Below are 9553 nucleotides of genomic sequence, written 5' to 3'. Positions count from 1 at the left end.
CCTTCGAAAACCTAATTTTCCACTGTAATAAATGCAGCAACTGGTTATCATTATTTTCACAGAGTTGCATACTAAAGCATAAAAACTTTTGGATAACATCTCCACATATGTTTTAAGCCTTCTACAACCTTCCAGAATTGACTGTAGACCACCAAAGAGGGGGTTCTTAGAATATGCATGAAAAGCTCCCCCTAAGGCATAAAGTCCTAGTTGCCGGATGAAGATCCTGCACTGGATTCGTGTGCAGACCCATTTTCTACTTTAGATTCATCTTTTCTAACCCACATCTTCCCATGCTTTTCCTTGATCTCCTCTACTTTCACTTTTCCCTTCTCATCTGATTTGTTCTTGTCTATCAGAGCATTGTTCTTGTTTCTGTAGTACTTTGCAATATAACTAGTTTTGTTGCATGTATGACAAACAACATTATTCTGCATAGGTCTGAAGTTCGTCTAATTTGGTCTTGTCCCACACTAATTCAAGATATGTCCAAACATCCCACAAGCATAGCATATTTTGTTTTGGAAATTATTTATTACTGCTTTACACATATTTGACTTGTGTCCAAAAGTATTACATATGAAACACTGACCAATAAAGGTAGGAATATTATTCATGTTATTCATTCTATTATTCATCCTACTTTTGCATTGATTCTCCATATGACCATACTTATTACAATTAAAACATCTACCATTGAACTTATGAGCATTAGGTTGTATTACCAGAAGATTCTTTCTCTTCTTTTGATCAAGTTTTGTATTGCCTTGTCTAGATCTAGAGGATTCACCTTTCTCAAATCCTAGTCCTTGCATGTCCTTTCCATGCCTCTAACTCTTTAGCATCTCATCAAGCCTTGCTAAGCTATCTTTGAATTTTTCTTTGTATTCATTAGCAGTAGCAAGTTCATCCCTTAAGGTAGCAATCTGTATTTCAAGTTCTTGACCATTATTCCTTGACTGTGTTAACTCAAGATTCAACTGATCATTCTCATAGGTAAGCCTAAAGAATTCATCAACTCTTTCCTTCAATGATTGTGCTAGATTCTCTTCATTTTTCTTCTGGTCCTCAATCTCCTAAGTCAGCCTCATCACAATGGATTGCATCTCATTTTTCAAAGCAACATTCTCTCTTTCAATCTTTCTAACTTCATCAACTTTATCTTGGTATTCCATGATTTGATCTTCTTTCTCCTTCAGCTTGTCCATCAATTCCTTCCTCTTTTCTCTAGAGATTTTCATTTGATACTTCAAATCAATAATGAATTCATCAGTAGCATTCAAGTTCTTCTTCAAGGTACAAATTTCATTTCTAGGTACATCAAGATCCTCAAGTGCCACATTGAGTTGTCTCTGAAAACCAGAGTCCATTCAATCAATCTCCTAGACCTTCCTCAAGAAGTTAAGCTTCCTCAAAGGAACTAGGCTCTGATACCAATTGATGGAATTAGGGATCACCAAGAGGGGGTGAATCAGTAATCTACCAGTGAACAGACTTTCAAACTTAACTTTAAACCACCGAAAATTAATACTTGAAACTAAAATGCAAAAACATAAAAAAAACAACTACAAGATCATAACACTAGTATTTTTACGTGGAAACCCAAATGGGAAAAACCATGGTGGGATTTGAACCCACAAAATTATTCCACTATGGACAGTAGCAAAACAATATTATAAAATGGGAATGCACAGGCATTCAGGCACACTACCTAGAGTTGTCTGCTCAATTACAATAACCCGGAAGGCTACAACCCTCAGGGAAGTCTCACTAACTTACAAGATAATTATAGTGATGAATTACAATGTATAAACTCTAAAATAGAATCTACTATGCTTGGATGAGTTTCGGTTAAGTGCTAAATACATTGACTGGAGCACCTTCTCTGTTCTGCTCTGTTTTGCCCTGTTCTTTGTCTCAGTCAGCTACTAGATCAAGAATGCACATGTGAAGCTATGCCAAAATGGATTATTGATCACCTCTCACTCGCATATATTTGCACCATCTACTAAAAAGATCACCCACATCAAACTTATATATCGGAAACCACAAAATAGATCATTTACCATGTCGACGTGAAGGTGTAACATGTACTCACATGTCAGCTTGACCGGATCCAAAAAGATAAGTGCAAATTACTAAAACAATAATATAATGATATGTCTAAGTCAGCTCAATCATCCCAAACATGCTTCAATGCACCACAATCACTGGAAATCTTTCAAACCCAAAAAAGCTTTGTTCTTCCTGAAATACTGGTTAATCAACTACCGGTTAACACCTGCTTCCAAATAACGATAATACGACTACCGAATTAGATCTCTATGAAGAGTTTCCATCAATGAAAACCCTAAACCAATAATCAACCATCAAAAACTAACAGAGACCATCAAATGAGTGTCAATTGCCAACATAAAGATCTACATCAGTTATCATAGTCAAAAGGATAAAGAAGCCCTGGGGACAATGCATGCATAGTTAGAAAATATCATTACCTAAGATAAGATATTTTGTAGACAATGCCACCACCATCAAGGTAAAGGTCTTAGAAGCTATCTACCAAATAGATACAGTGTCCATAGAGAAAGATACAATGATAATATAAACAATAGTGAATGCATATATCTTGAAGCAACATCTAATCAAATAAACAACAACCTTTGAAAGCTCAAAGAAAAATATAAGATCCCAATTTATGGCATAAAGACAATTCATATGTTCCAAGAGCTTATTCCTATGTGAATATAGTAGTGTACTGTGCATGACAAGAGTATTTATTTGATAAATACCAAACATATTGATAATGAACTTACAAAGAATGATTCAAGTGCTGGAAAGTGAAATACAGTTACACTACTGTTCAAATGAAAAGAATGCAACCATCATCATTAATATAAAAGGTGCAATAACTGTAAAAGGAGAGTAGTCACAATAACCAAGTAGCTATATAGAGTCCCAAAGATGCACTCATAACATGTCACTATTGTCAAATAGCCTAAATAACAAAGAAGCAAAGTATGCTATAATGACAAACCTCCAAGCACAAATTCAATGTATCAAACAACAGTAACGTTATTTGCTAGCTTTGAATGACTCATAGTCCTATACAATCATGAAAAAATTCTATATAGTAACTCCATCTATGCCAAGATATTCATAACAGCTAGTCCTAATGTAATTGCACCTAGTTAAATAACAATGTAATGACATAAGGCTTTTGGAATGGCTATGAAAGTCATCAAGGATACCCTGCTACAGTGCTACAATGATCAAGAGAAAACACATAAGGCATTAATAACTTGTTAAATACATCACAAAGATTGAACAGTGGGTTAATTTTTTCAAAGAAGCAATGTATGTGGGATAGCAAGCTCAAAATACCATAAACAGATAACAAGGACAGTCTCACATACAGTAATGTTGTTCACAGTCATCGAGAAAGGAAAAGGACATCATACGGTTCCTTGAAGACAATCTTTGTTCAAGATGATAGTAATGGCTTGTTAAGTATGGTAACATGTAAAAGATAGTGAGTAGTCATCACTCATAAATACACTCAAAAGAGGAAAATGCAAAACACACTAATTCTTTCTTTCATTGACATTGGCAACATGAAGCCCTTATCACAAAGATGTTGGCTTACAACCTGCAAAGTGTCAAGAGGATAAAGTGTTGTATGATATAAAAGAGTTAAAGAAGTCATGGTTGACCATGAAAAGATAATTGATACAATCTATAGGAATAGAGAGGTCTAGCAACAAAGAATATAGTCCATAAAGACTAAGAGCAGCAGATGCTTAAATGCATATAATACAAGCCAAAGCACTCAAAGAATTAAGCTTCAGGGGCTCTGTCATTTAATAGCCACTACCAATAGTTATAAAATGTATAGTAATATATGCTCAGAAAGATCAGTCATAGGGGTATACCAAGTCATGACAACACTTGACCTCCAAGGAGCAGTAATCATGAAGAAGGAATATTATGTGTATGATGAGTTTCAAGATAGAGGGCTGACTCATGTGACACGTGACACAGTAATAACAAGTAGAGTTCAGTCATCATAATCACCATTTTTGCAGACTAGGACTTGATGGAGAACAAGGGAAACAATACCAATAAAGATTTGTCACAGTCAACAAATCAGTCTCTAATAACAGTAAATGACTTGACAAAATTTGTCATAGCCTCACAAGGAATAATAAGTTTAAAAGACTAGATACTCAGTGATAGGCATTGATCAATCAAGGATTATTAGAGAAATGATTATATAAAGTTTCAGAGCATATAACAGTATATAAATTTTAATAGCTTTAACATATCAAGAACAATATCTTCCGATTTCTAACAAAACGCCCAAAGACTTCATGATTACTTGATTTTCAATCCAAAGAGAAAAGACAATGTTTAATAATTTTTGAGACTCAGAAAGACACAAGATCACAATGATGGTCAATAATGCATAGTGAATAAAGTCATGGCTAATCCCATTCTCAACACCATAGAGAGCTAAATAAATAAGAAAATAAGTATGGTTTTAATCCATAACAAAATCTATAGTAGTGACGGAGATTTGCAGTCATATGGATGCCTTAATATTACAGTGACTTCAAGTCAAAAACCCAAAATTTAATGAATCGCTCTAGTCACGAACAAATAGTATCTCTATACAAAAACCCTTAAGGCATGTATAATATTATTATCAGTGCTCCTTTAGGAAGGAAAAATATGATAGTGATCTTAAGAAATATCACGCAAAAATCATGCAAAGAAAGAAATAATAAAGGTTTTGACAAGAAACCCTAATACGTGCATGAATGAAAACAAATATTCTGCAAATTTTCCTTCCAAAAAGGTAAAAGACAAAAATAAGTGAAGAATCGAGCACATACCCATGCTGAAAGAGACCTAAATGCATGCTTAATTCAAGCTACAACACCTATTGGAACCCTAGGTCAAGCACAAAAAGTATGCATATGCTACCAAATCTTCTAGAAGATTGCAAAAGAAATAATGCAATAAAACTTTTAGGGTTCAGATATTTTGTTCTCTACATGCCCTAATTACTTTGAATTGGGCCTTGTATTTTATTTGTTTTTCATAAAAGGTGAATCATGCATGTCACTATTTGCCCCGTGGTCAAGACTTTATGTCATCCAACCTAGGCTAATATAAAATCCCTTATGAAAATGATATTCTAAAAGAAGCCTTGTCATCTTAGAGTTCTTTTTTATTATATAATATAATTTAATTAAGGAGTTATTTTATTATTTAAAAGTCTTAATTAAATTATACTATATATTTAAAAAGAGTTATTGAATTAAAATTAATATTTTTACTTTATTATTTATTGAAATTGGAATAAATAAATATTTCAATAAATACTAAAATAAAAATATTATAAAGGAATAAATAATTTTACCTTAGCACTAAAAAAACCAAATTGTTTTATTTTAGAGTGTTAGAGTAAAATTATTTCAGAAATAAAAGAAATATTAGATACATGCATATTTTCAAAAAAGAGGGAGTTTCTTTTTTCGTTATATTTGGCATGAACAACATGCGTCTAAGAGAGAGTGATACTTTTAACAGTTTTATATCAGGCGGAGGGTTTCTTTTTCATGCAACTTGGGTTGGAGAGCTATTTTTAGCAGCAGGAGCTATTTTTGGCAGAGTTTCACATGTGTTTTGCACACTATTTTGGGCAAATTCGCCCAAGGGTTTTTCTCATGCAACTTTCAGATTAGGGCTTATTAAGGCAGATTTCTTCATGCTATTTTTAGCTCACTATCTTTAGCAGTTCTCTTTTCTATATATTCTCTCTCCTTCTTCATTATTCTTTTTGGTTCTTTCTTTTTGCTTACACATACAACAAAAAGCATTGTAGCTCAGTGCTTTTTCAGTTTTTCAGCATTTTTATAGAGTTATTTTTCTAGTATTTAAGAGAGAGTTTCAGTTTCCTTGTCAATTTTTCTTCTTTTCTTCATTGTCAGATGAATGATTTGATAGTTATTGTGATTTTTTTTGAATCCTTTGCTAAGACTTGTTTATGCTTTGCAGAAATAGGAAGATTTCATTGCAAATTCAAGTTGTGGGTTGTGTTAATTTGGTTCCCAATTAGTTGCATGTTGTGAAAAACACTTTTCCTTCATACAACGTTGGTGAATTTTGAACCTTCACATGAAATATTTATGAGTTTCATGATGTTATTTGATTTGTGAGATAAATTAGTTATTTATTATAGTTGGTTATAGTTTCAGTACAACAAGTAGAGCTGCATCATTTTGGTGTATCACCTCCATTAGGATAGGTTTTCATTACATGCAAGCTTTGTATCTCTTTTCCCACCAAAAAAAAGCAACTTTTAGGAGATTCATCATAAAGAAGCCGACCTATAATTCAAAGATTCACCTTCACTTTGAGCAACCCACAAGCTCGAAGGTGTTTCCATTTTTCATAGGATTGTTGGGTTTCATACTTAGCATCATAGGCGCAATCCTTCATGACAATAGTTTTTGGCACACCCAGTGGGACATGTTTGAGTTGTTACAGCTCAAAAAAGCTCCATTTTTGTTGTTGTTTTGGTATTGACAATAATATTACAACCTTTTGAGGTTTATTTCTAAGTACTTGACAACTCTATTTTTTTGGTTTTTTTAGCATATCATGTTTTGACAGCATATGAGAAAGTGTCAAACTAGGAAAAGTGAAGATCCAATTGAGCATATTGAATTGCCACTGTCATAGAGAACGTCAAGAACAACAAGCATGGCAACAAATTCATCAGTTTGAATTCTACCTAGCCTTCCAAATTCCCATCCTCTATCTAATCTTCCTAATTCTCAGCCTAATTTTACAATCTATACAAACCTTTTATTCACAATATCTGCACCTCAAATACCCATTATCCACAATCCATCAGTAAATCCTCCATTGAATCCAACATTTAACCCACTAGTAAATCCTATGGCCATACCAAGAGGACATGCTTTTGTACCGTTTGATGAGGGAAACCCATTAAATTTGACTCAACATGATCCTATACTAGTAGCAGCTCTGAAGAACTTGCTTATCTTTACAGGTGAAGATCACACCACATCAATTGAACACATAGGGATGTGGATTCCCTACATGGTGCTCACTATATAACTCAAGAGAATGTGGCTATCAGTCTATTAGTTGCATCATTCAAAGGAAAATCATTCCAATGGTTCAAAGGTTTGCATGTTAATTCAATTGGATCATGAGATGATCTTGGTGATAAGTTGACCAAGCAATTTTTAGATAAGTCAAATCACCTATCTTTGGTTGAGCAAATGACAACTATCAAGAGGGCTCCACAAGAACAAATGAATGATTTCAATTACCTTTTTTCAAGAACTTGGGACAAAATTCCATCTACAGTAAGACCTTCTGCTGATCATGCATTTTTTATTATTTAAGGGATTTGAACAGTCATATTGTTGTTATGATTCAGTCTATGGGGGGAGTAACTTTACTTGTAGCATATGATATGGCCATTTCAGCAGAAAACAACCTTATACAAGTTGGTAAAATTGTTCCTAGGCCTCCTATGCCCATTTTTTTTAATATTCAGCCATTAATGTCTTTGTAAGCACCTCCTATGGTCACATTACCTGTTGTTCCAACATTACACTTTCAAAATTTTGCCCAGAATAATGTTGTTACAACAAATTCAGAATTTCAAGATCTCAATGGTACCCAATAAAGGATGAAAAAATTACTACAAACTATAAGTAATGAATTGGTAAAACTTAAGAAGAATCAATGTCAAAACTAGAGATACCAAGCCCCTTATCAAGCCCCATATCAGCCCAACAGGCCTAATTACCAAGATGACCCTCAGAATTAGAGGAACTATAGTAATAGGTCTAACCAACAATACAATTAGAATACTACTAGCAATTCTAAGGAGATTGTTCCTATGCAAAACAATTTATCACAAGATTGACCTACTTTTCGTGCCAACAAGCCCATAATCAAGCATCTTATTTGAATGCAATGCATGCTCAGTCACATGCTTTGATGGTACAAAATAATCCCATATATTCTCAAGATGTAGTTGTTAAAAAGGAACCAAAAGGACTTGAAGTTGCTTTAATGAATTGGTAGGGTGAGGAATATTATGGAGTTAATTAGCCTCGAGTGCAAAATCAACCTCATACACCTAGTGCTGCCAATACAAGGTCAGAAAAGTGTGCTATTGACATTAGACAACAATATGGAAATCATCAACAACATGTTGGAAATAATCAACAACAAGTTGGAAATGATAAACAACAAGGAGATAAAGGAAAAAAACAAGCCCCCACAAGCCAGCTAGCTGCCAGGGTACCTCCACTTGTTCAAAATATGCAAATTTTGCCAAGAGGATAGCCTGCAGCAGCAAACGAACAAAAAAAAAAACTTTCAGCCTAAACCAGCACAAGTAGAGCCTGTTGTTCTAAAATTACAACAAAAGGTTAGTGGTCCAACTTCTAATATTATTGAATCTATGAAAAATACCACTGTTTCTATGACTATGATTAATGCATTGAACATTCTTGGAAAAAAGGACTTGTTGCAAGAAGCCTTAGCTAATCTATCCTTAACCAATGAACTTCAAAAAGATCAGCCCAAAGTTGTGTTAGCTAATGATACCCAAGATAAGAGTAATTAGCCAGCTCAAACAACAAAACCTTATCCATTTTATGTGACCTTGATAGTTGGCTAGCACCTAGTACACAATTGCATAATAGATTCAGAAGCCAACAGTTTGGTAGTACCCAAACAACTAGCAGATAAGCTTGATTTTGTATATGAGCTTATTTCTAGAGGGGTTGTCCATCTTGATAGAACATCCATAAGTTAGTTGGAGTTTTCAAAGACATTGGTTTGACCTTACATGCATGTCCCAACTTTGCAATCCCATAGGATATCTACATAGTTGATTTACCACCACATTTTGCTATATGCCTATCTAGGGATTTCATAGCCAAGTTGGGAGGATATCTTTCCTCTGACTAGTCACACTTGTTTTTTAGAACCAGATATGGCACTAAGGTGACCATTAAATCAGAACCTTTGGCTAATGTGCATTTGGAACCATACACATCAAGACCCATAAATGTTGATCTTACTATCAGTGATCATTCTGAGTTACCCACTGTCCAAGATCCAAGGACACCTATTGAAGGCATTCTTGATGTTATTTTAGATGAGTGGACAACTTAGAATAATGTAGAAGATCCTTTCAGCAACATGGATGAAAGACTTGGTATTTATATGATTCATGAAGAGGGTGTTTCTATTCCTAAGCTTGAAAAAGATGACAACCAACGGAACTAGTAGTCAAAAGAGTAGAAAAATAAGGTTTCGTAGCTCTACTTTGATGGTTCAAGAGGTAAAATAGGTTCTGGAGGTGGTGCTATGCTTATTTCCCTTGAAGGTATGAAATACTACTCTGCTTTCAGATTTTCTTTCAGTTGTACAAATAATACAATAGAATATGAGTCACTTGCACATGGTTTAGAGTGAGATAGAAAGAGAAGTA

The 9553-nt window shown here is 34.1% G+C and overlaps 1 long non-coding RNA gene across 1 annotated transcript; it reads right to left on the bottom strand.

Annotated features, from left to right (window-relative positions):
- Positions 1-1556: 1556 nt before the first annotated feature.
- Positions 1557-4977, bottom strand: LOC131062003 (uncharacterized). Its single transcript, XR_009110640.2, has 2 exons — positions 4893-4977; positions 1557-2281 (listed from the first exon to the last, which is right to left on the bottom strand). It is a non-coding gene; the product is annotated as an uncharacterized LOC131062003 (long non-coding RNA).
- Positions 4978-9553: the final 4576 nt, after the last annotated feature.

This window comes from Cryptomeria japonica, chromosome 2, assembly GCF_030272615.1.
Source record: "Cryptomeria japonica chromosome 2, Sugi_1.0, whole genome shotgun sequence".
In the NCBI taxonomy this organism is placed as follows: domain Eukaryota; kingdom Viridiplantae; phylum Streptophyta; class Pinopsida; order Cupressales; family Cupressaceae; genus Cryptomeria; species Cryptomeria japonica.
Note: the sequence above shows the minus strand (reverse complement) of the source record. Positions and strands in the feature narration are given on the sequence as shown.